The sequence below is a fragment of the Arachis stenosperma genome, chromosome 2 (assembly GCF_014773155.1).
Source record: "Arachis stenosperma cultivar V10309 chromosome 2, arast.V10309.gnm1.PFL2, whole genome shotgun sequence".
NCBI classification, from domain to species: domain Eukaryota; kingdom Viridiplantae; phylum Streptophyta; class Magnoliopsida; order Fabales; family Fabaceae; genus Arachis; species Arachis stenosperma.
Window position 1 is genome coordinate 62580256 of NC_080378.1, and position 27082 is coordinate 62607337.

Below are 27082 nucleotides of genomic sequence, written 5' to 3' on the forward strand. Positions count from 1 at the left end.
GATTTTAGAGGTAAATTTTTTATTTTTTCAACCAATCAAAAGGCTAAAATTACTATTCAATCTTATTTCAAATATGAAAATGTCTACAAAAGTTGCCAGTAACCTATATTAGTTTGTTGTGGGGGCAAAATTAGTTTTGTGCTGGAGGCAACTAACTTATATTATCAAGAACTATTAACAAATTTTCAAATTTTCTCTGGGGGCACTTGCCCCCACTACTTCAAGAGTAGATCCGTCCCTGCCTGTGATGGAGCCTCGGTTTCTGGTGTTCTGGTGCCGGAACCCTTGCCGAAACCATCACACCTTCCTCTGGCGGTTCCTTTGCTTGCATCTCGAACCCTAACGACATTTTCTGTAATTTTATTAAAATTAAAGAAGAAAAAAATTTCTACCTTCAAAAAAGAAAAATGACCTCTGCAAAAAATATGGATGGTATATGGATCTCAGAGCTCTCCATTCTCTTGATCGATGTCCTGAACTTGTTGCCAACTGCTCCCTAAAAGCTCAATAAGCTTCTCAAGAACACTAAATGCTAGTGACATGGCATTTGCATTATGGAATTTGCAAGAGAGGAGAAATTTAAAATATAAACATCTTTGTCAGTATCAAATACCAAACATATAAACCAAAATAAGTATAGATCAAATAACATAATGACCAGAGACCAAAATACAAAAATAAAATAGTATGCTTCAAATAAATTTAGTTGGCAAAAATAGTATATTTTGCTAGAAATAATTTAGGATGATACAATGCAGATTTGAACAAACCAAAATTTATCCATATATACCATTATCATTTGATCAGAAGACAGATCAGAGATTTTCAATGTTGATAGTACTATCATTGATTCTAAGAATAAGATCTTTAAAAGATGGATCTCAAAACACGTTTTTTGATGAATAATTAAGAAAATGTATGAGCTTTAGAAGTGAACATTATGATATATGCTTTTGGTCACCATATTCGTTATCACTATTATAAAACAGAAATTACATGAAAGAAAAATACCTTAAGTTCATACTTGCACTTCTGCCGCATGATTTTTAATGGTAGGGGAAGAGCAGAGAGAAAAAATATCAAATTGCAATTAAAAAAATAAATTTATCAAAATGAATCCCATGGCAGAGGCAGAATAGATAAGGGAGGCAAAGCAAGACCAGGTGTTGGGCACGATGGCTATCGTCCTTTCCGGCGGTGACGACGGTGAAGCGGCGGTGTATGGTAGCTGAAGGGCTCCTCCTCTCCCACGTTCTCTGCTTCCGGTCTTCCTCTCTACTTTTCTTCTTCCAATTTTTTTTCTCCCCTCTTTCCAATGAATTTCTTTTCTGGCGTTGGATTTAGCAGCAGCGGTGGCCTCCATCACTGTCGTCACCTCCTTCCTCTTCCTTTCTCTCTCGGTGTAGCCTCCTTTCTCTTTGACTGTTCTATTTTCTCTCTTCAATTGATTCAGCGGCAACGACAACCTCTCTCACCGCGGTCGTCGCCTTTGTCATCTCCCTTTTCTGCTTCTTCCATCGCGCTTCCCTTCACTGGTGATACGTGGTCAGGAGAAAATTTTTGTCATGTTAGAGCTAAGGGACGGAATGATAATCTTGCCATATTCAAGGATCTGAATTCTAGAAGAATTGTGCCATGCCAGTCTTGGACATCAAGAAGACCAAGAGTCCGTCTCAAAAACAGTGGTACTGAAAGGACAACAATTCATAAGGCCCATTGGGCTAAGTCAGGATAGCAAGAAGTCCAATAATGCTTTTCAAATTCTATGGGAGGCATAAATTATTAATATTTTTGAATTTTTTTATAATTTATTTTAATTTGTTTTACCGTTAGAGTTTGTTGGAAGATTTGATTTACTTCTGATTTGCTTAGTAGTATTTTTAGGAATCTTAAATTTAAATCAAATCTGATCTAATCAATTAAAGATCAAATCTGATTTAAATTAGTTATCATATCTTTAGGATTTTAAAATTTAAATCAAATCTGATCTAATCCAATTAGATCAAATCTTATTTAAATTAGTTATCTTATCTTTTAGTTAGTTTGTTAGGAGCCTATTTAAACACCTCTGGTGAGACCATTTGGGATAACTTTTGATGAATAAATTTTCAGTTGCTTTTTAGCACATTTTTATTGTGTGAGGAGTGAGGTGAGTGATTTGCTTCGCTTGTTGCATGGAGAAAATTGAGTGATTCAATTTTCATCCCTCTGATCTAGGTTGTCAAGGACAAATTATTTGAAGGTCAAGGACAAGTTCTTTTTTCTTAGTGTTTTAGATGTGTATTATTTTTTAGTATGAATGTACGAGAGACTAGGGTTCATCAGTTTATGATAGAGCATCAATAAGATTGAACAATTTTTTTAGTGTTGATGAATAATTAAAAGTGTTTTTGTGTTTTATATAAAAAATTTAAAATTAACGTTAGTTGAATTTTAAAATTTAATTAATTTAAATAGATAATTTTTGTTCGATAAAAAAAAGAATATTTAGATTTTTTTTGTAAAATTAAATAAAAAGATTTTTTGTTTAATTAAATTATAAGGGTGTTTAGTAAAATTATTGATATGATATATATTTTTTTAAAAGAAAATTAAATATTGACATAGATAATATAATCCACGTGTCTTTTTGTTATTTGTTTACGTTTGAATTATATCGGTACGTAAAAATTTATCATCGTACTGTAGAAAATACTAAAATTTTTTGTTAAAAATTTAAACGGAAAATATATAGTAATTATTACTATAAATATTTTATAATTTAAAAATATTAAAATTAATTAGTATTTTTTAATCAATTTGTGTTGGTTGAGCCGTCATCTCATTTGTCTGCTTAAGTAAGTATTTGTGGTTTGAATTCCATCTTGTGTGTAGCAATTTATTGGCTAATGGTAGATCCTTAATGAATAAAACATCAATACGTGGTAGATTAGTCATCGACCTGCAAAATTAGAAAATCCATTAAAAAAATAGTATTTGTCTTTAAGCAAAACAATTTCTCATTGATAGCAATACTTATGAAGATTTACCTTTGTTAAATTTATTTGGGACAATTTTATTTATTGGTATCGTATTCATTTTTGAAGTCAAAATAATCATATTTTATGACATGATTTTTAAGTTTTCAAACTTATAGACTTGTATCGTTACAAAAGCTATTAGATTGATTAATATTTTTTTGTAATATTACCAGAACATCACCGTTGAGTATTAGTTAGTGTGAAGAAAAATCAATAACAACTTTTTAATAAATTAATATTTTCTAAATTGGTAAATATATTTCTTTTAATTCTTACAACATTTTATTTAACAATATTTGCCATTAAAGAATAACAAATGACCACACACACTATCATACAATATGATTTATAAAGTAATTTCTTATCTTGAAATTAATTATGATTAGTGAAAATTCAAAATCATTTATTTTTCTTTCCCAAATTTGAATTTAGAATTAATTAACAACTCATCATTTTTTTAATTTCAATAACAAAATAAAATCAATTAGGTGCAAAATATATAGAATTTAATGATTTCAATTATTTAAATTTTAATTACCAAAAATCAGATTAGAAATTAATTATAACTTAATAATCAATAATATATATTAGTATGTGAATAAAAATATCTAATATATTAATTATTTATTTTTTTGAAAGGGCTAATGTATAATTTATTGAGGGTTGATTTATTGTTAAAATTTTTTTATAAATTTTGTAATATGTGAAAATAGTAATCTTATTTTTTATTATTATTTAAAAAATTATTTACAATTTTTTATTATTATTTAAAAAATTATTTATAATTTTTTAAAATTATATAATTAACTTATTACTATTTTTCTACTAGAAAATATTAATTTATACTATTTATATATTTTTTCAATACTAATAAATAAGTAAATATTTGTACTATTATACTTATTATCTTAGATGATGACTTAAATTACTTATTTTGTATATTAAATAAAATAAATAATATCTTGTATCGTAAATTTATTAAATATTAAGAAAAAAATTGTGCAATAAATCATATAAATAATCAGTACAGAAAATAAAAAAATTATCATATATAATAATTTTTTATACATATAGTTCATGTATATTAAGCATTATCTATTTTAATTATGTGAGTGATTATGGTTGTTTTTACTTTTTCGTTATATTAGTAAATAATATTTAAAAACTAAAAGAAAAATTACTTAAAAAATTTTCTTAATTTCAATAAAAAATTATCTTATAAATATATCAAACTTTTGTATATACTAAATGTTATAATATTTAATAGTATAATATTTGTTATAACATTGACTCAAAAAAAGTAAGATCAATCTAAGCGCATTGTTAGGGTCTCAAATTCGACTTAAATTCATTACCTTAAATCCCAATGTAGATGAAGTCTACGTATCCCCTTTCAAATCGGCTTAGATTAGATCTCTATTGCTAATTAGGTATGGTAATGAGTACTCAAAAAGAGCATGCAGGGCTCCTTTCCCATCCCTCACTCCCGTTAAAAGAAATGCCCATGTCCCCTCTCCATCTTTGTAAGTCTCTATTTTATTTTCTCTTCAGAAAACGCAAATTTTTTCGAGTATCTACAGATATTTTTTGGACTTTTTGAAAGAAAAAGACATATTATAATAGCGTGTGTAAGTTAATTTTAATTTTTTAAATAACCATATTTGTCATAACGTAATCGATAAATTATGATAATAAATACGGATTGAATATATTTTGAGTATAATATATGTTTTATTATTTTGTATGGAATAATATTATTTTTTAATTTTTATATTTTTTATTATTGAGTATTAAACATAAACAGTATTTATATTATTAGTATTTTTTTTACCTTCCTCAACTCTAACTATGATTAGGCCTAAAAACTCGTTCACTTCATTGAAAACAAATGTAATCTAATTAGTTTTTTTTAGGATTAAGTATGATTTTTGTCCCTAAAATAGGGACTGAATTTTTCCCGTCCCCAACCTTTTTTTACTTACAAAATTATCCGTAAGGTTTAACTTAGTGTTAAAATCGTCCTTTTTACTAAAATTTTAATTTTTATTACCAAAGTATCCCTAATAAAAAATATAAAAAAGAAAACTAGTTAAAGTGCTGGGCAAAGGAATCACGTGGGGGGGTTTCAAGGAAGAAGAGCGGGAAGGGAAGGTAGGGAAGGGTAGGAGAAGGGAATCTGCCGCCGTTGCTCTTCGTCGTTCACTCCTTGCCGCTGGATTTCGCCACTGCTCCTCGTCGTTTGGTTCTCACCACTACTCCTCGACGTCGATGCCAGCAGATCTGTGAAGGTGAACGTCGCGCGCCACTTGCCATTTCTGCTTCTCCTCCTCGCTCGGTCGCCGGTCGTCGCTGCTTCTCGCCGATCACCGCTGCTCCTCGTCCTCCTTGCCGGTCACTCGCTACTGTTGTTGTTCTTTTGTTTTTGTTTCTATTATGTTGTTGATTCTAATTCCATTCTGCTTCTGCTTCTGCTTCTACTTCTATTATGTTGTTGATTTCTTATTATGATTCTTGTATATTTTTGCTTCTGGTTACTTCTACTTCTACTTCTGGTTGATTACATTATTTCATTGTTGTTGTTGCTGTTCTTCTGCTTCTACTTCTGGTTGATTATATTGTTTTATTATTTTATTATACAGATTTGTTGATCTATTATCCATTTTTTTAATGTTTATTACATTGTTTTATTGTTGTTGCTTCTGTTTTTGTTTCTGCTTCTGCTTCTGGTTGATTTTGGAGAAGAAGGAGAAGGGTATTTTGGTCTGAAGGATGATTTTAAAACTAAGTTAAACCTTAGGGACGATTTTGTAAGTAAAAAAACGTTGGAGACAAAAAAAATTTTTAGCCCCTATCTTAGGGACCAAAATCATACTTAACGCTTTTTATTTATAGTGCTATACATTGGCAAAATCATAAAAGAATTAACTTTAGCGAGATAACGATATAGTGTTTAGTCACCATAAGAGTATTTTTACACGAAATTATTAATCAATCATGTATGTCTTCTAATGAAAATAATATATTCAATATAGATGTGTGTTAGGTAAAAAATAAAATATTGACAAAGAAAATTCATTACAGTGGGTATATTCATTTTAACAAATATTCTTCTATCCAATAATATAAAAAGTACACTGTCCACACTAAATTACTACAAATTCAACTTTCATCAGCAGTAGTAGAATGTCTAAAGTGGGACATTTTCGGACTTCAGTTTGTCAAACAAATAATTAATGAAATACTCATACATGCCTTGTCATTTTGAGTATATTTATACATAAAAAAAATCAACATAAAGAAAAAAAAGTAAAAAAAAAAGAGTTGAAATAGTAAGAGCGATAAATATGATGCTTCTTATAATTTTGTTTGGCCATATATATATAAAAGACCATAAGATCATTATTATCTAACAAAATTAATTTGTATTTATTACATTCAATTTGAATAAGTAAAAAATTATCTTATTTAAATTTAGTTCTTAATTCACATACTTTAAATTTGGCTCAATACCAAGATTCGAAAAACCGATTGGACCAAACGAACCAGGAACCTTTGACTGCACCGATTCAGGTAACAGCAAAAACCGTCGCTTAAAAAATCGTTAAACTGGCAAAACTAAATCTTGGTATTGAGCCAAATTCAAATCATCTGAATTAAAGACTAAACTAAAATAAGATGATTTCTTACTTATTCAAATTGAATGCAATAAATGCAAATTAATTTTATTAGATAATCATGATCTTCTGGTCACTATATGTTGATGACCACACAAAATTATAAGAATCATCATTTTATCGCTCTTAGCTTGTTTTTTCAACTCTTCTTTTTCTTCTTTTTTTTTTCTTTATGTATAATTTCTTTTATGTATAAATATACTCAAAATGAGAAGGCACGGATGAATATTTCATTATTTGTTTGTTTAACGAATACTATAACTCGAAAATATCTCAATCTAGACATTTTACCACTGTCAATGGAAATTGAACCTGTAGTAATTCAAGGTGGCCAATGTATTTTTTATAGTATTGGATAGAAGAATATTTTTTAAAATGAATATATCCATTATAATGAATTTTTTCTCAATTATTAGATTTTTATGTCAATTTTGTGAATTTTTTAAAGGCACAAGACAATAAAATGGGTTGACTTTAATATCATTAGAAATTAAATTTAATTGTTCAAGTAAGCACCACTAATTATATTAATAAAGTAATTTTGTATTAATAATGTGATTTACATTTTAATTTTCTCGAGTAAATTTATTTCAAAATATAGGAATTAGATTCAATTAGCTAAAATTTTAAAGGTAATATAGAATTTTACAACAAAATTAACATTCATTAAGGAAATAAATTTATTTATGGCTCTTTTCTAATTATAAATAATAACAAAGATTAGGAAAAAAATTAATGTCATCATTTTTATTAACTAAACCATAATATTAGATAGTTGATAGTTTCATAAGCGGAAATTGTTAAGTAATAATGTAAAAATTAACAACAAACAAGCAATAAGGATTCATAAAAAATCTATTATATATTACTAATTTTATAATTAAAATAAATCACATATTATATTCTCATCTATTATATTTATTATCTATTATATTATATAAAAATAAAGTTTCTGTGCACTTAATGATGGAGTTGACGTGACATGTTTCTGAGAGTGTTTAGCAATTTATTTTTTTAACACATTAAATACAATTTATTATGATAAATTAACTATATCAACTAATTGATTTGATTAGATATTTAAATATTACATAATTTATTATAATTTATATCAATTTGATTTAATAGTATTTTCTAATTTATTTCTTTTAATTTTTTGTTAGTATTATTTATTTATTTTTTAATTATTAAACCAAATTCATAATACTAATTATATGTATTAATTAATTAATTTGATTAATTTATTGATCATTAAAATAATAAATCCATGAATAAAATAGATAATCGAGATATTTTTTACTAATAATTAAATCAAATCAAATCATATATATTGAGCTAAATTCAAGTAATGTGAATTAAGGGCTAAACTAAAATAAGATAATTTTTTACTTATTCAAATTGAATACAATAAATACAAATTAATTTTGTTAGATAATCATAGTCTTCTAGTCTTCTATATATAGATAGCCACACAAAATTATAAAAATCATCATTTTTATCGTTTTTGCTATTTCAACTCTTTTTTATTTTTCTTTTTTTTTTCTTTTGGTATAATTTCTTTTACGTATAAATGTACTCAAAATGAGAAGGCATAGATGAGTGCTTTATTAATTGTTTGGTTAATGAATACTATAGCCAAAAAATATCCCAATTTAATAATTCTACTGCTATTGATGGAAGTTGAATTTGTAGTAATTCAGGATGACCATGATAATTTTTATAGTATTGAATAAAAGAATATTTGTTAACATGAATATACCCATTGTAATTAATTTTCTTTGTCAATCTATTATCTTTTACGTAACAAATAATATCTATGTTGAATATATTATTTTCATCAGAAGCCACACATAATTGATTGATAATTCTATATATAAAAATACTTTTGTGGTAACTAAATAGCGTATTGTTAATTCGCTAAAGTTAATTCTCCTATGATTATACCAATGTATAGTATTATTAGATAAAAATTGATTAGATTACATTTATTTCCAATGAAGTGAGCGAGCTTTTAGGCCTAATCATGGTTAGAATTAAGGAAGGTTTGAAAAATGCTAACAATACGAATATTTTTTTATTTTTAATACCCAATAATAAATATATGAATTAAAACAAGCCTAGGTTCTTAACTAATCCATATAAGATTTAAATTTGCTAAACTCTCAACTCTATCAACTACCTCTAGCCTCAATTTTTTTCCATATATCATCATCTTTAACCTCAATCTTAAGATTTCTTAGTTCAGTAGGATCAATCATAAACACAATCCAAATACAAGGCAATCAGAAATAAACACAATTAGAACAAGTAGTACAACTAGCAGTTAAACAGAATTACTCGTATAGGTAAACAAAAAATAATTATGCATAGTTGCATACTCAAACAATAGCAAACAAATGCACATGATTCATGTCTGTCCTACCGGCCGTGAGCTCACGTATTGGTTAAAGTGCCAAACTCGACACATCCGATAGCTAACCCCGACATTGTCTCTTTGCTGTGCATCTCCAGGAGGAATAAATTTCAAAAAAGAGTGCTCTACCACCTTCTCTTGGAAGTACTCGGGGGGGGGGGGTAATGTTTTAAGGAAAAGTACCCTACCACCTTCTTATGGAGGTCGTTCCATATAAAACAAAGGATTAGTGCATTTCCAACTTGTAAACAGAGAAAATATGGGCGAGATCTCCATCTCCACATCACACCACAACTACAAGCAAACAGGATAAAGCCACCATCCTTACTCGGTACAGGTGCCACAATAATATGCAAACGGAAGGAAATCCACATCATTCCCACTTAAGTTTTCATATCACATTCAATCATATCACCAAGTCAATCAATTTCATAAGTTATAATTTGTAGTAACCACATTCGTTTATCAAAATAGTCAATCTCATCTTTCTGTGAGCGGGACTAAGCTACTGTCCTCACCATGGGCGGGACGAACTACGATTCCCATAATATTTTCATCCGGTTAACCAAGTTTTTATCCAAAAATTTAATTTATTATATTCTTCCCCAGTATATTCAAAGGAAGGGCTAAATGGTTCAAAAATAGCATTTCAGTAAAAACAGGGGAATGGTGCGTAGCATGCCTCATGCATACGCGTGGAACCTAGTTCAGTTCTCGCAAGAAGTTGGCATCATGAGTACGCATGTCTTGTGCGTACGCACAATAGTCTAATCATGTGTACTGATACGAGATTTTACAATCTCGCATAACTACCGGTAAGTGCCTTGGGTCTATCAAGTAATAAACTCACGGTGAGTGAGTGTCGATCCCATGAGGATTAAAGAATTAAGCAAGAAATATTTGATTAAGTATTCTAGTTATACAATCCATTATTTGATGATGAACATCTGATAATAGAAGCATGTAATTTAAATGACTTGAGGAATAAGAAATTGAAAGCAATAAAATGATAAAAAAGTAAATAACGTAAATGTAAATTGCTTGAAATTTAAAGTGCAAGAATGTGAATAATGAAAATGTAAATTGCAAGAAGAGTAAAGTGTTGAGAATGTAAATTGTAAGTAATTAAAATAGAGAAGAATAAGAAGGAGTAAAAGACAAGAATTAAAGGAAACGACTCAATAAAGAAAATGTAACCAAGCTTATAATTTACAATGAATTAAAAACAAGAAAGTAATCGACGTGAATCTTAAATTGCAAGAATTAAAAGGGATTGGGGAGTTAAGATGAAGAAACTATTGAAGATTATAGATATGGGCATCTCTAGATCAATGTGTGCTATTTCACCTTCTTTCATGCAATTTTAATCTCAAACACATCTTAAGTAATCAAATCCCAATCTCTTGGTGATTTGATTTCTCTTAACTCAATCAATTACTAATTCCTTGATCAATTTCTCAAGAAAAGAGGTGAAGTGTTACATGATACAAGTGGTCTATAGTAATTGTTATTTATGCTAGCTTGTTAAGTCTGTTACGTTTCCACTTGCCTTCCTTAGTTAGCCATAATTAATTGTGTCAAGTTGTATAGGAGTTAGTTAGAATTATCTAACTATATATATCAGGCAGTTAGCATTGTAATGTGCGTGACTCGTCATTATTGCAAGTTTTATTTTTCATTCTCCTCTCAGTTTTCTCTGGCTTAGTATGCCACCTCACCATGATCATATGCAATTTTCCGCATGGTGCGGTAAGCGTGGAACGAGGAGCACAAGAATTCTGACTGAGGAGAGAGTAGCTTCTTCTTTGATTCACAAGCAATCGTTGTGATCGAAGAAGTAGTGACGGGTCTAGCTTCGAAGTTGAAGCAGATTCAATGTTCTTGGTTTCTCTAATTCATCAAGTTCTTCGCCGATATTCCTTGATTCTTTCTTCGTCCTTCTCAGAATTCATTTCTTTCTCATCTTTGATTCTTCTTCTCATCTCTTGAACTCACACAACAGAGTTTGATGAGAGCTCGGTCACTTTGCGATCTTAATCATTTCTCTAGAGTGAAGTGACGAGTTTCTGATCAACGAGATCAATAGAGGAAGGCTCCGAATCTAATCATCAGGTTTGTCGATTATGGATGCAAATCCAAATTCAAGTCCCAAATCGGGAGGCTTCAAACCCTACCATGGACATGCAGCAATTAACAGCGTTCTTCAATCAAATTGCGCAGATTCAAGGCCACATCAACAAGCAGTCAAATCCAAGTGAAGTAAAGTCACCCAGCACCTTCCTTGCATTGTTGGCATTGTTGTTGTTTTCGGCTGCCATGGGTTCTTCTTCTTTGAAGATTTCTGTTAGGTCCTCTACAGAGAGTTGTGCCTTAGCTTTTCTTAGCTTTCGCTTCAAGGTCCTTTCAGGTTCAGGGTCAGCCTCAACAAGAATGCTTTTGTCTTTGCTCCTGCTCATATGAAAGAGAAGAGAACAAGAAAGTATGGAATCCTCTATGTCACAATATAGAGATTCCTTGGGGTGTCAGAGGAAAAGAAAAATAGAAGGAAGAAGTAGAGAATTCGAACTTATCAAGAAAGATGGAGTTCGAATTGTGCATTAAGGAATAGTGTTAGTCCATAAATAGAAGGATGTGAGAAGAGGGGAAGAAATTTTCGAAAATTAAGTAAAAACATTTTAAAAACATTTTGAAAAATAGTAATTGATTTTCGAAAACTAAGATTGAAAAAAAAATCAAGTGATTTTTGAAAAAGATTTTGAAATTAGAAATTAAAAAGATATGATTGAAAACTATTTTGAAAAAGATGTGATTAAAAAGATATGATTGAAAAGTTATGGTTTTAAAAAGATATGATTGAAAAGATATGATTTGAAAAATAATTTATAAAGATTTGATTTTAAAAATTAATGACTTGGCTAACAAGAAAAGATATGATTCAAACATTAAACCTTTCTCAACAGAAAAGGTAACATACTTGAAATGTTGAATCAAATCATTAATTGATAGCAAGTATTTTTGAAAATGGAAAGAAATTGATTTTGAAAAATATTTGATTGAAAAAAATTGATTTGAAAAAGATTTGATTTTGAAAAATTTTGAAAACTTGAAAAAAATTTGAATTGAAAACAGAATCTTCCCTCTTGTGCCATCCTGGCGTTAAACGCCCAGAATGGTGTACATTCTGGCGTTTAACGCCCAAAGCTCTACCCTTTTGGGCGTTAAACGCCTAGCCAGGTACCCTGGTTGGCGTTTAAACGCCAGTTTTCCTTCTTCACTGGGCGTTTTGAATGCCCAGCTCTTTCTGTGTAATTCCTCTGCTGTATGTTCTGAATCTTTAATTCTCTGTATTATTGACTTGAAAAGACACAAAGTAAAATATTTTTGGATTTTTAATAATCAAAATGCAACCAAAATCAAATGACAATGCATGCAAGACACCAAACTTAGCAGTTTGTATACTATTGACACTAACAAAATGAGAATGCATATGAGAAACAATAAAACACTCAAGTCAAGAGAATTTAAAGATCAGAGAAAGGAAATCATCAATAACAACTTGAAGATTAATGAAGACACGTGAATGAATGCAAGAAGAACAGAAACATGCAATTGACACCAAACTTAAAATGAGACATTAGACTCAAACAAGAAACATACAATATTTTTAGTTTTTATGATTTTGTAAATTTTTTTGGATTTTTCGAAAATTAAGTGGAAAAGAAAATAAAGGTATCAAAATTCTTAATGAGAATTCCAGGAATCATGCAATGTTAGTCTAAAGCTTTAGTCTAAAGGAATTAGACATGGCTAGCCAAGCTTCAGCAGGACATTGCATTCAAAAGCTAAATTGATGAGAATCAATCAGCTTTGGTGATGATAAGAACATCGCCTTGAAACACTAGAATTCATTCTTAAGAACTCTGAAGATAAATACCTAATCTAAGCAACAAGATGAACCGTCAGTTGTCCATACTCAAAACAATCCCCAGCAACGGCGCCAAAAACTTGGTGCACGAAATTGTGATCACTACTTTTCACAACTCAAATAATCCCCGGTAATGAATCCAAAAACTTGGTGCTCAATACCATGGTATAAACATAATTTCACAACTTCGCACAACTAACCAGCAAGTGCACTGGGTCGTCCAAGTAATATACCTTACGCGAGTAAGGGTCGATCCCACGGAGATTATTGGTATGAAGCAAGCTATGGTCACCTTGTAAATCTTAGTCAGGCAGATTCAAATGGTTATGGATGATATATAAATAAAGCATAAAACAAGGATAGAGATACTTATGTAATTCATTGGTGAGAACTTCAGATAAGCGAATGGAGATGCTTTGTCCCTTCCGTCTCTCTGCTTTCCTACTGTCTTCATCCAATCCTTCTTACTCCTTTCCATGGCAAGCTGTATGTTGGGCATCACCATTGTCAGTAGCTACAGTCCCGTCCTCTCAGTGAAAATGTTCAACGCATCCTGTCACGGCACGGCTAATCATCTGTCGGTCCTCAATCAGGTTGGAATAGAATCCATTGATTCTTTTGCGTCTGTCACTAACGCCCAGCCTTCAGGAGTTTGAAGCTCGTCACAGTCATTCAATCATTGAATCCTACTCAGAATACCACAGACAAGGTTTAGACCTTCCGGATTCTCTTGAATGCCGCCATCAATTCTAGCTTATACCACGAAGATTCCGATTAAAGAATCCAAGAGATAAACATTCAAGCCTTGTTTGCTTGTAGAACGGGAGTGGTTGTCAGGCACGCATTCATAAGTGAGAATGATGATGAGCGTCACATAATCATCACATTCATCAAGTTCTTGAGTGCGAATGAATATCTTGGAATAAGAACAAGCTGAATTGAATAGAAGAACAATAGTAATTGCATTAATACTCGAGGTACAGCAGAGCTCCACACCTTAATCTATGGTGTGTAGAAACTCCACTGTTGAAAATACATAAGAACAAGGTCTAGGCATGGCCGTGAGGCCAGCCTCCCAATACATGATCAAAAGACTCAAAATGATCAAGGATCCAAAGATTCAAAGATCTAAAGATGATCTAAGATCCAGAGATGAAAATACAATAGCAAAAGGTCTTATTTATAAAGAACTAGTAGCCTAAGGTTTACAGAAATGAGTAAATGACATAAAAATCCACTTCCGGGCCCACTTGGTGTGTGCTTGGGCTGAGCATTGAAGCATTTTCGTGTAGAGACTCTTCTTGGAGTTAAACGCCAGCTTTTGTGCCAGTTTGGGCGTTTAACTCCCATTCTTGTGCCAGTTCCGGCGTTTAACGCTGGGCAGTTTTGAGCTGATTTGGAACGCCAGTTTGGGCCATCAAAGCTCGTACAAAGTATGGACTATTATACATTTCTGGAAAGCCCAGGATGTCTACTTTCCAACGCCGTTGAGAGCTAGCCAATTGGGCTTTTGTAGCTCCAGAAAATCCACTCTGAGTGTAGGGAGGTCAGAATCCAACAGCATCTGCAGTCCTTTTTAGTCTCTGAATAAGATTTTTGCTCAGGTCCCTCAATTTCAGCCAGAAAATACCTGAAATCACAAAAAAACACACAAACTCATAGTAAAGTCCAGAAAAGTAAATTTTAACTAAAAACTAATAAAAATATACTAAAAACTAACTAAAACATACTTAAAACATACTAAAAACAATGCCAAAAAGCGTACAAAGTCACCCTCAGAAATTCCAGCGTTAAACGCCGGAACTGGCACCTAAATGGGAGTTAAACGCCCAAACTAGCATAAAAGCTGGCGTTTAACTCCAAGAAGAGTCTCTACACGAAATTGCTTCATTGCTCAGCCCAAGCACACACCAAGTGGGCCCGGAAGTGGATTTTTATGTCATTTACTCATCTCTGTAAACCTTAGGCTACTAGTTTTCTATAAGTAGGACCTTTTGCTATTGTATTTTCATCTTTGGACATCTAGTTCTTAGATCAGATCTTGGTTCTTCTGGTTCCCTCTCTGGGGCCGAAACCAATGATCACTCTTGTTCTTATGTATTTTCAACGGTGGAGTTTCTACACACCATAGATTAAGGTGTGGAGCTCTGCTGTACCTCGAGTATTAATGCAATTACTATTGTTCTTCTATTCAATTCCGCTTGTTCTTTGTCCAAGATATCACTTGTTCTTCAACTTGATGAATGTGATGATCCGTGACACTCATCATCATTCTCACCTATGAACAAGGTGACTGACAACCACTTTTGTTCTACAAGCAAACAAGGCTCTAGTGTTTATCTCTTGGATTCCTGATACACGATGCATGGTTGATCGCCTGACAACCGAGTGCTCGCCTGACAAACGAGCCAGCCATTCCGTGAGATCAGAGTCTTCGTGGTATAGGCGAGAACTGATGGCGGCATTCAAGAGAATCCGGAAGGTCTAAACCTTGTCTGTGGTATTCTGAGTAGGATTCAATGATTGAATGACTGTGACGTGCTTCAAACTCCTAGCAGGCGGGGCGTTAGTGACAGACGCAAAAGAATCACTGGATTCTATTCCGGCCTGATCGAGAACCGACAGCTGATTAGCCATATGCTGTGACAGAGCATAGGAACATTTTCACTGAGAGGATGGGAGGTAGCCACTGACAACGGTGAAACCCTACATAAGCTTGCCATGGAAAGGAGTAAGAAGGATTGGATGAAGGCAGTAGGAAAGCAGAGAGACGGAAGGGAAGGCATCTTCATACGCTTATCTGAAGTTCCTACCAATGAATTACATAAGTACCTCTATCTTTATCTTTATGCTTTATTTGTATATCACTATACCCATTTGAGTCTGCCTGACTAAGATTTACAAGGTGACCATAGCTTGCTTCATACCAACAATCTCCGTGGGATCGACCCTTACTCGCGTAAGGTATTACTTGGACGACCCAGTGCACTTGCTGGTTAGTTGTGCAAAGTTGTGTAGTGATCACAATTTCGCGCACCAAGTTTTTGGCGCCGTTGCCGGGGATTGTTTGTGTATGGACAACTGACGGTTCATCTTGTTGCTTAGATTAGGTATTTTTCTTCAGAGTTCTTAAGAATGAATTCTAGTGTTTCAAGGTGATGTTCTTATCATCACCAAAGCTGATTGATCATCATCAATTTAGCTCTGGAATGCAATGTCCTGCTGAAGCTTAGCTAGCTATGTCTAATTCCTTTAGACTAAAGCTTTAGACTAACATTGCATGATTTCTGGAATTCTCATTAAGAATTTTGAAACCTTTATTTTCTATTTCCATATAATTTTCGAAAAATCCAAAAAAATTACAAAGTCATAAAAACCAAAAATATTTTATGTTTCTTGTTTGAGTCTAGTGTCTCATCTTAAGTTTGGTGTCAATTGCATGCATTCATTCATGTGTCTTAAGGATCTTCAAGTAATTCTTGATTATTTCTTACTCTGATCTTTGAATTCTCTTGACTTGAATGTTTTGTTGTTTTCCATATGCATTCTCATTTTGTTAGTGTCAGTAGTATACAAACTGCTAAGTTTGGTGTCTTGCATGCATTGTTATTTGATTTTAGTTGCATTTTGATTATTCCTCATTATTAAAATTCCAAAAATATTTTTAATTTGTGTCTTTTCAAGTCAATAATACAGAGAATTGAAGATTCAGAACATACAGCAGAGGAATTGCACAGAAAAAGCTGGGCGTTCAAAACGCCCAGTGAAGAAGGACAGACTGGCGTTTAAACGCCAGCCAGGGTACCTGGTTGGGCGTTTAACGCCCAAAAGGGTATAGTTTTGGGCGTTAAACGCCAGAATGTGCACCATTCTGGGCGTTTAACGCCAGGATGGTACAAGAGGGAAGATTTTGTTTTCAAATCAATTTTTTTTCAAGTTTTCAAAGTTTTTTCTAAATCAAATCTTTTTCAAATCATATCTTTTCAATCAAATGTTTTCAAAATCAATTTCTTTCCTTTTTCAAAGATACTTGCTAATAATTAATGATTTGATTCAACATTTCAAGTATGTTGCCTTTTCTGTTGAGAAAGGTTTAATGTTTGAATCATATCTTTTCTTGTTAGGCAAGTCATTAATTTTTAAAATCAAATCTTTTTAAAATTGTTTTCAAATCATATTTTCTCAATCACATATTTTTAAAATCAATCATATCTTCTTAACCTCATCTTTTTCAAAATAGTTTTCAATCAAATCTTTTTGAATTCTAATTTCAAAATCTTTTTCAAAAAGATCACTTGATTTCTTTTCCACTTTCATTTTCGAAAATCAAGTAGTGTTTTTCAAAAATATTTTCAAAATCCTTTACTTAATTTTCGAAAATTACTTCCCTTCTTCTCACATCCTTCTATTTATGGACTAACACTATTCCTTAATGTAAAATTCGAACTCCATCTTTGATAAGTTCAAATTTTCTACTTCTGTCTTCTACTTTTCTTTTCTTCTGACACCTCAAGGAATCTCTGTACTGTGACATAGAGGATTCCACATTTTCTTGTTCTCTTCTCTTTCATATGAGCAGGAGCAGAGACAAAGGCATTCTTGTTGAAGCTGACCCTGAACCTGAAAGAACCTTGAAGCGAAAGCTAAGAGAAGCTAAGGCACAATTCTTTGTAGAGGACCTAACAGAAATTTTCAAAGAAAAAGAACTCATGGCAGCCGAAAACAACAACAATGCCAACAATGCAAGGAAGGTGCTGGGTGACTTTACTGCACCTACTCCCGATTTCTATGGGAGAAGCATCTCTATCCCTGCCATTGGAGCAAACAACTTTGAGCTTAAGCCTCAATTAGTTTCTCTAATGCAACAGAATTGCAAGTTCCATGGACTTCCATTGGAAGATCCTCATCAGTTCTTAGCTGAATTCTTGCAAATCTGTGACACTGTCAAGACTAATGGGGTTGACCCTGAGGTCTACAGACTTATGCTATTCCCTTTTGCTGTAAGAGACAGAGCTAGGACATGGTTGGACTCACAACCTAAAGAAAGCCTGGACTCATGGGAAAAGCTAGTCAATGCCTTCTTGGCAAAGTTCTTTCCACCTCAAAAATTGAGTAAGCTTAGAGTGGAAGTCCAAACCTTCAGACAAAAGGATGGAGAATCCCTCTATGAAGCTTGGGAAAGATACAAACAATTGATCAGAAAATGTCCTTCTGACATGCTTTCTGAATGGAGCATCATAGGTATTTTCTATGATGGTCTCTCTGAACTATCCAAGATGTCTTTGGATAGCTCTGCTGGAGGATCTCTTCATTTGAAGAAGACGCCTACAGAAGCTCAAGAGCTGATTGAAATGGTTGCAAATAACCAATTCATGTACACTTCTGAAAGGAATCCTGTGAACAATGGGACTAATCAGAAGAAAGGAGTTCTTGAGATTGATGCTCTGAATGCCATTCTGGCTCAGAACAAGATATTGACTCAACAAGTCAATTTGATTTCTCAAAGTCTGTCTGGAATGCAAAATGCACCAAGCAGTACTAAGGATGCTTCATCTGAAGAAGAAGCATATGATCCTGAGAACCCTTCAATGGAAGAGGTGAATTACCTAGGAGAACCCTATGGAAACACCTATAATTCTTCATGGAGAAATCACCCAAATTTCTCATGGAAGAATCAAGAAAGACCTCAACAAGGTTTCAATAACAATAATGGTGGAAGAAATAGGTTTAGCAATGGCAAGCCTTTTCCATCATCTTCTCAGCAACAGACAGAGAATTCTAAGCAAAACCCCTCTGACTTAGCAACTATGGTCTCTGATCTAATCAAAACCACTCAAAGTTTCATGACTGAAACAAGGTCCTCCATTAGGAATTTGGAGGCACAAGTGGGACAGCTGAGCAAGAAAATTACTAAACTCCCTCCTAGTACTCTCCCAAGCAATACAGAAGAAAATCCAAAAGGAGAGTGCAAGGCCATCAACATGGCCGAATTTGGAGAGGAAGGAGAGGAAGTGAACGCCACTGAGGAAGACCTCAATAGGCGTGCACTGACCTCCATTGAGTTCCCCAATGAGGAACCATGGGAATCTGAGGCTCAAAATGAGACCATAGAGATTCCATTGGACTTACTTCTGCCATTCATGAGCTCTGATGAGTATTCTTCCTCTGAAGAGGATGAGTATGTCACTGAAGAGCAAGTTGCTAAATACCTTGGAGCAATTATGAAGCTAAATGACAAGTTATTTGGAAATGAGACTTGGGAGAATGAACCCCCTTTGCTCACCAAAGAACTGGATGACTTGTCTAGGCAGAAATTACCTCAAAAGAGACAAGATCCTGGGAAGTTTTCAATACCTTGTACCATAGGCACCATGACCTTCAAGAAGGCTCTGTGTGACTTAGGGTCAAGTGTAAACCTCATGCCTCTCTCTGTAATGGAGAAGCTAGGGATCTTTGAGGTGCAAGCTACAAGAATCTCACTAGAGATGGCAGACAACTCAAGAAAACAAGCTCATGGACTTGTAGAGGATGTTTTGGTGAAGATTGAAGACCATTACATCCCTGCTGATTTCATAGTCCTAGAGACTGGGAAGTGCATGGATGAAACCATCATCCTTGGCAGACCCTTCCTAGCCACAGCAAAAGCTGTGATTGATGTTGATAGAGGCGAACTGATCATTCAAGTGAATGAAGAATCCTTTGTGTTCAAGGCTCAAGGATATCCCTCTGTCACCATGGAGAGGAAGCATGAAGAGCTTCTCTCAAATCAGAGTCAAACAGAGCCCCCACAGTCAAACTCTAAGTTTGGTGTTGGGAGGCCAAAACCAAACTCTAAGTTTGGTGTTGAACCCCCACATTCAAACTCTAAGTTTGGTGTTGGGAGGTTCCAACATTGCTCTGAGAAAATGTGAGGCTCCATGAGAGCCATCTGTCAAGCTACTGACATTAAAGAAGCGCTTGTTGGGAGGCAACCCAATGTTAGATGTTATCTATTTCTCTTTGTTATTTTATATTTTTTGTAGGTTGATGATCATGAGAAGTCACAAAATCAATTGAAAAAGCAAAAACAGAATGAAAAACAGCACACCCTGGAGGAAGAACTTACTGGCGTTTAAACGCCAGTAAGGCTAGCAGGTGGGCGTTTAACGCCCAGTCTGGCACCATTCTGGGCGTTTAACGCCAGAAAGGGGCACCAGACTGGCGTTAAACGCCAGAAAAGGGCAAGAACCTGGCGTTAAACGCCAGAAATGGGCACCAGCCCGGTGTTTAACGCCAGAATTGGCTCAAAACGTGATTTTGCATGCCATTTGGTGCAGGGATGACTTTTCCTTGACACCTCAGGATCTGTGGACCCCATAGGATCCCCACCAACCCCACCACTCACATCCATCCTTCATAAAACCCCATCTACCTCACCATTCAAAATTCAAACCACTCTCCTATATATACCCTTCTTCACCCCTTCATTTTCACACAACCTAAACACCCCTTCTCTCCCTCTTTGGCCGAACACAAAAGCCATTCCCCTCTTCCTCATTTCTTCTTCTTCTACTCTCTTCTTTCTTCTTTTGCTCGAGGACGAGCAAACCTTTTAAGTTTGGTGTGGTAAAAGCGTTGCTTTTTCGTTTTTCCATAACCATTTATGGCATCCAAGGCCGGAGAAACCTCTAGAAAGAGGAAAGGGAAGGCAAAAGCTTCCACCTCCGAGTCATGGGAGATGGATAGATTCATCTCAAGGGTGTATCAAGACCACTTCTATGAAGCTGTGGCCTTGAAGAAAGTGATCCCTGAGGTCCCTTTCAAACTCAAAAAGGGTCAACTTTGATCAAAGGTTGGACCAAGTCCTCACAGACATTTGTGAAGAGGGCGCCCAATGGAAGAGAGATTCAAGAGGGAAGCCGGTTCAACTGAGAAGGCATGACCTCAAGCCCATCACTAAGAAAAGGATGGAGCAAGCATAAGGAAATTCCTCCTCATGAAATCCCTGAGATGCCTCAAGGGATGCACCTTCCTCCACAAAACTACTGGGAGCAAATCAACACCTCCCTAGGAGAATTGAGTTCCAACATGGGACAACTAAGGGTGGAGCACCAAGAACACTCCATCATCCTCCATGAAATTAGAGAAGATCAAAGGATCATGAGAGAGGAGCAACAAAGACAAGGAAGAGACATTGAGGAGCTCAAGCACTCCATAGGATCTTCAAGAGGAAGAAAGAGCCGCCATCACTAAGGTGGACCCGTTCTTTAATTTTCTTGTTCTTTATTTTCTGTTTTTCGAAATTTTCATGCTTATGTTTGACTATGTATGTGTCTTATGATCATTAGTGTCTTAGTGTCTATGCCTTAATGTTATGAATGTCCTATGAATCCATCACCTTTCTTAAATGAAAACTGTTTTTATTACAAAAGAACAAGAAGTACAGGATTTCAAATTCATCTTTAAAACTAGCTTAATTAGTTTGATGTGGTGACAATACTTTTTGTTTTCTGAATGTATGCTTGAACAGTGCATATGTCTTTTGAATTTGTTGTTCATGAATGTTAAAATTGTTGGCTCTTGAAAGAATGATGAAAAAGGAGACATGTTACTGAGGATCTGAAAAATCATAAAAATGATTCTTGAAGCAAGAAAAAGCAGTGAATACAAAAAAAAAGAGAGGAAAAGAAACGAAAAAAAAGAGAAAAAGAAAAGAAAAAGAAAGAAATAAAGTTGTGATCCAAGGCAAAAAGAGTGTGCTTAAGAACCCTGGACACCTCTAATTGGGAACTCTAGCAAAGCTGAGTCACAATCTGAAAAGGTTCACCCAATTATGTGTCTGTGGCATGTATGTATCCGGTGGTAATACTGGAAGACAGAGTGCTTTGGGCCACAGCCAAGACTCATAAAGTAGCTGTGTTCAAGAATCATCATACTTAACTAGGAGAATCAATAACACTATCTGGACTCTGAGTTCCTAGAGAAGCCAATGAATTTCAAAGGATAAAGTGAGATGCCAAAACTGTTCAGAGGCAAAAAGCTACTAGTCCCGCTCATCTAATTTGGAGCTAAGTTTCATTGATAATTTGGAGTCTATAGTATATTCTCTTCTTTTTATCTTATTTGATTTTCAGTTGCTTGGGGACAAGCAACAATTTAAGTTTGGTGTTGTGATGAGCGGATAATTTGTACCCTTTTTGGCATTGTTTTTAGTATGTTTTTAGTATGATCTAGTTAGTTTTTAGTATATTTTTATTAGTTTTTAGTTAAAATTCACTTTTCTGGACTTTACTATGAGTTTGTGTGTTTTTCTGTGATTTCAGGTATTTTCTGGCTGAAATTGAGGGACCTGAGCAAAAATCTGATCCAGAGACTGAAAAGGACTGCAGATGCTGTTAGATTCTGACCTTCCTGCACTCGAAGTGGATTTTCTGGAGCTACAGAAGCCCAATTGGCGCGCTCTCAAAGGCGTTGGAAAGTAGACATCCTGGGCTTTCCAGCAATATATGATAGTCCATACTTTGCCCAAGATTTGATGGCCCAAACCGGCGTTCAAAGTCACCCTCAGAAATTCCAGCGTTAAACGCCGGAACTGGCACCTAAATGGGAGTTAAACGCCCAAACTGGCATAAAAGCTGGCGTTTAACTCCAAGAAGAGTCTCTACACGAAATTGCTTCATTGCTCAGCCCAAGCACACACCAAGTGGGCCCGGAAGTGGATTTTTATGTCATTTACTCATCTCTGTAAACCTTAGGCTACTAGTTTTCTATAAGTAGGACCTTTTGCTATTGTATTTTCATCTTTGGACATCTAGTTCTTAGATCAGATCTTGGTTCTTCTGGTTCCCTCTCTGGGGCCGAAACCAATGATCACTCTTGTTCTTATGTATTTTCAACGGTGGAGTTTCTACACACCATAGATTAAGGTGTGGAGCTCTGCTGTACCTCGAGTATTAATGCAATTACTATTGTTCTTCTATTCAATTCCGCTTGTTCTTTGTCCAAGATATCACTTGTTCTTCAACTTGATGAATGTGATGATCCGTGACACTCATCATCATTCTCACCTATGAACAAGGTGACTGACAACCACTTTTGTTCTACAAGCAAACAAGGCTCTAGTGTTTATCTCTTGGATTCCTGATACACGATGCATGGTTGATCGCCTGACAACCGAGTGCTCGCCTGACAAACGAGCCAGCCATTCCGTGAGATCAGAGTCTTCGTGGTATAGGCGAGAACTGATGGCAGCATTCAAGAGAATCCGGAAGGTCTAAACCTTGTCTGTGGTATTCTGAGTAGGATTCAATGATTGAATGACTGTGACGTGCTTCAAACTCCTAGCAGGCGGGGCGTTAGTGACAGACGCAAAAGAATCACTGGATTCTATTCCGGCCTGACCGAGAACCGACAGCTGATTAGCCATATGCTGTGACAGAGCATAGGAACATTTTCACTGAGAGGATGGGAGGTAGCCACTGACAACGGTGAAACCCTACATAAGCTTGCCATGGAAAGTAGTAAGAAGGATTGGATGAAGGCAGTAGGAAAGCAGAGAGACGGAAGGGAAGGCATCTTCATACGCTTATCTGAAGTTCCTACCAATGAATTACATAAGTACCTCTATCTTTATCTTTATGCTTTATTTGTATATCACTATACCCATTTGAGTCTGCCTGACTAAGATTTACAAGGTGACCATAGCTTGCTTCATACCAACAATCTCCGTGGGATCGACCCTTACTCGCGTAAGGTATTACTTGGACGACCCAGTGCACTTGCTGGTTAGTTGTGCAAAGTTGTGTAGTGATCACAATTTCGCGCACCAGCTAACAAGAAAAGATATGATTCAAACATTAAACCTTTCTCAACAGAAAAGGCAACATACTTGAAATGTTGAATCAAATCATTAATTGATAGCAAGTATTTTTGAAAATGGAAAGAAATTGATTTTGAAAAATATTCGATTGAAAAAAATTTGATTTGAAAAAGATTTGATTTTGAAAAATTTTGAAAACTTGAAAAAAATTTGAATTGAAAACAGAATCTTCCATCTTGTGCCATCCTGGCGTTAAACGCCCAGAATGGTGCATATTCTGGCGTTTAACGCCCAAAGCACTACCCTTTTGGGCGTTAAACGCCCAGCCAGGTACCCTGGCTGGGGTTTAAACACCAGTTTTCCTTCTTCACTGGGCGTTTTGAACGCCCAGCTTTTTCTGTGTAATTCCTCTGCTGTATGTTCTGAATCTTCAATTCTCTGTATTATTGACTTGAAAAGACACAAAGTAAAATATTTTTGGATTTTTAATAATCAAAATGCAACCAAAATCAAATGACAATGCATGCAAGACACCAAACTTAGCAGTTTGTATACTATTGACACTAACAAAATGAGAATGCATATGAGAAACAATAAAACACTCAAGTACAAGAGAATTTAAAGATCAGAGCAAGGAAATCATCAAGAACAACTTGAAGATTAATGAAGACACATGAATGAATGCAAGAAGAACAGAAACATGCAATTGACACCAAACTTAAAATGAGACATTAGACTCAAACAAGAAACATACAATATTTTTAGTTTTTATAATTTTGTAAATTTTTTTGGATTTTTCGAAAATTAAGTGGAAAAGAAAATAAAGGTATCAAAATTCTTAATGAGAATTCCAGGAATCATACAATGTTAGTCTAAAGCTTTAGTCTAAAGGAATTAGACATGGCTAGCCAAGCCTCAGCAGGACATTGCATTCAAGAGCTAAATTGATGAGAATCAATCAACTTTGGTGATGATAAGAACATCACCTTGAAACACTAGAATTCATTCCTAAGAACTCTGAAGATAAATACCTAATCTAAGCAACAAGATGAACCGTCAGTTGTCCATACTCGAAACAATCCCCGGCAACGGCGCCAAAAACTTGGTGCACAAAATTGTGATCACTACTTTTCACAACTCAAATAATCCCCGGTAATGAATCCAAAAACTTGGTTCTCAATACCATGGTATAAACATAATTTCACAACTTCGCACAACTAACCAGCAAGTGCACTGGGTCGTCCAAGTAATAAACCTTACGCGAGTAAGGGTCGATCCCACGGAGATTGTTGGTATGAAGCAAGCTATGGTCACCTTGTAAATCTTAGTCAGGCAGATTCAAATGGTTATGGATGATATATGAATAAAGCATAAAACAAGGATTGAGATACTTATGTAATTCATTGGTGAGAACTTCAGATAAGCGAATGGAGATGCTTTGTCCCTTCCGTCTCTCTGCTTTCCTACTGTCTTCATCCAATCCTTCTTACTCCTTTCCATGGCAAGCTGTATGTTGGGCATCACCGTTGTCAGTGGCTACAGTCTCGTCCTCTCAGTGAAAATGTTCAACGCACCCTGTCACGGCACGGCTAATCATCTGTCGATCCTCAATCAGGTTGGAATAGAATCCATTGATTCTTTTGCATCTGTCACTAACGCCCAGCCTTCAGGAGTTTGAAGCTCGTCACAGTCATTCAATCATTGAATCCTACTCAGAATACCACAGACAAGGTTTAGACCTTCCGGATTCTCTTGAATGCCGCCATCAATTCTAGCTTATACCACGAAGATTCCGATTAAAGAATCCAAGAGATAAACATTCAAGCCTTGTTTGCTTGTAGAACGGGAGTGGTTGTCAGGCACGCGTTCATAAGTGAGAATGATGATGAGCGTCACATAATCATCACATTCATCAAGTTCTTGAGTGCGAATGAATATCTTGGAATAAGAACAAGCTGAATTGAATAGAAGAACAATAGTAATTGCATTAATACTCGAGGTACAGCAGAGCTCCACACCTTAATCTATGGTGTGTAGAAACTCCACCGTTGAAAATACATAAGAACAAGGTCTAGGCATGGCCGTGAGGCCAGCCTCCCAATATATGATCAAAAGACTCAAAATGATCAAGGATCCAAAGATTCAAAGATCTAAAGATGATCTAAGATCCAGAGATGAAAATACAATAGCAAAAGGTCTTATTTATAAAGAACTAGTAGCCTAAGGTTTACAGAAATGAGTAAATGACATAAAAATCTACTTCCGGGCCCACTTGGTGTGTGCTTGGGCTGAGCATTGAAGCATTTTCGTGTAGAGACTCTTCTTGGAGTTAAACGCCAGCTTTTGTGCCAGTTTGGGCGTTTAACTCCCATTCTTGTGCCAGTTCCGGCGTTTAACGCCGGGCAGTTTTGAGCTGATTTGGAATACCAGTTTGGGCCATCAAATCTCGGGCAAAGTATAGACTATTATACATTTCTGGAAAGCTCAGGATGTCTACTTTCCAACGCCGTTGAGAGCGCGCCAATTGGGCTTCTATAGCTCCATAAAATCCACTCCTAGTGCAGGGAGGTCAGAATCCAACAGCATCTGCAGTCCTTTCAGTCTCTGAATCAGATTTTTGCTCAGGTCCCTCAATTTCAGCCAAAAAATACCTGAAATCATAGAAAAACACACAAACTCATAGTAAAGTCCAGAAAAGTGAATTTTAACTAGAAACTAATAAAAATATACTAAAAACTAACTAAAACATACTAAAAACATACTAAAAACTATGCCAAAAAGCGTACAAATTATCTGCTCATCAGGGATTATGAGGAAAGCTCCACCACTCCTCCCGTAGATCCCGCGGCTGCACCTGGTCCTGAGGTTCAGTCCTGTCCTCCTCAGGGGGAAGTCGCTAAGACCATCTCCAATCCGGTTCCCCCAGCAAAAGAGGCCTCGGGGGAGGGAGGAGGTCCAAAAGTCGCCATTGTCGACAACCCCAGAAAGAGGAAACCGACCTCTTCCCCGGAGGGAATGCTTACTGTCATGAAAAAGAATTTTGACGCCAGCTACTTCATCGACGCTCAGCTTCTCCCGGGGAGAGAGGAGTTCTTCGATGGCGGGGACCTTGCCTCCCAGGCCAAGAGGGTGTACCACATTCTGCTCTAGGCTGCCGCGATTGCAAGGAAGACAGAGCCCATTTTGGCCAGTGCCCAAAACTTGGAGGGCAAGTTTTAAGGAGCTATTAAGTCTGTGGAGAGGGCGAAGGCG

At 35.0% G+C, this 27082-nt stretch overlaps 1 non-coding gene across 1 annotated transcript; it reads right to left on the minus strand.

The window, feature by feature from the left end:
* Positions 1-18146: 18146 nt before the first annotated feature.
* Positions 18147-18254, minus strand: LOC130965104 (small nucleolar RNA R71). Its single transcript, XR_009081158.1, has one exon. It is a non-coding gene; the product is annotated as a small nucleolar RNA R71 (small nucleolar RNA).
* Between the last annotated feature and the right edge of the window lie 8828 nt (positions 18255-27082).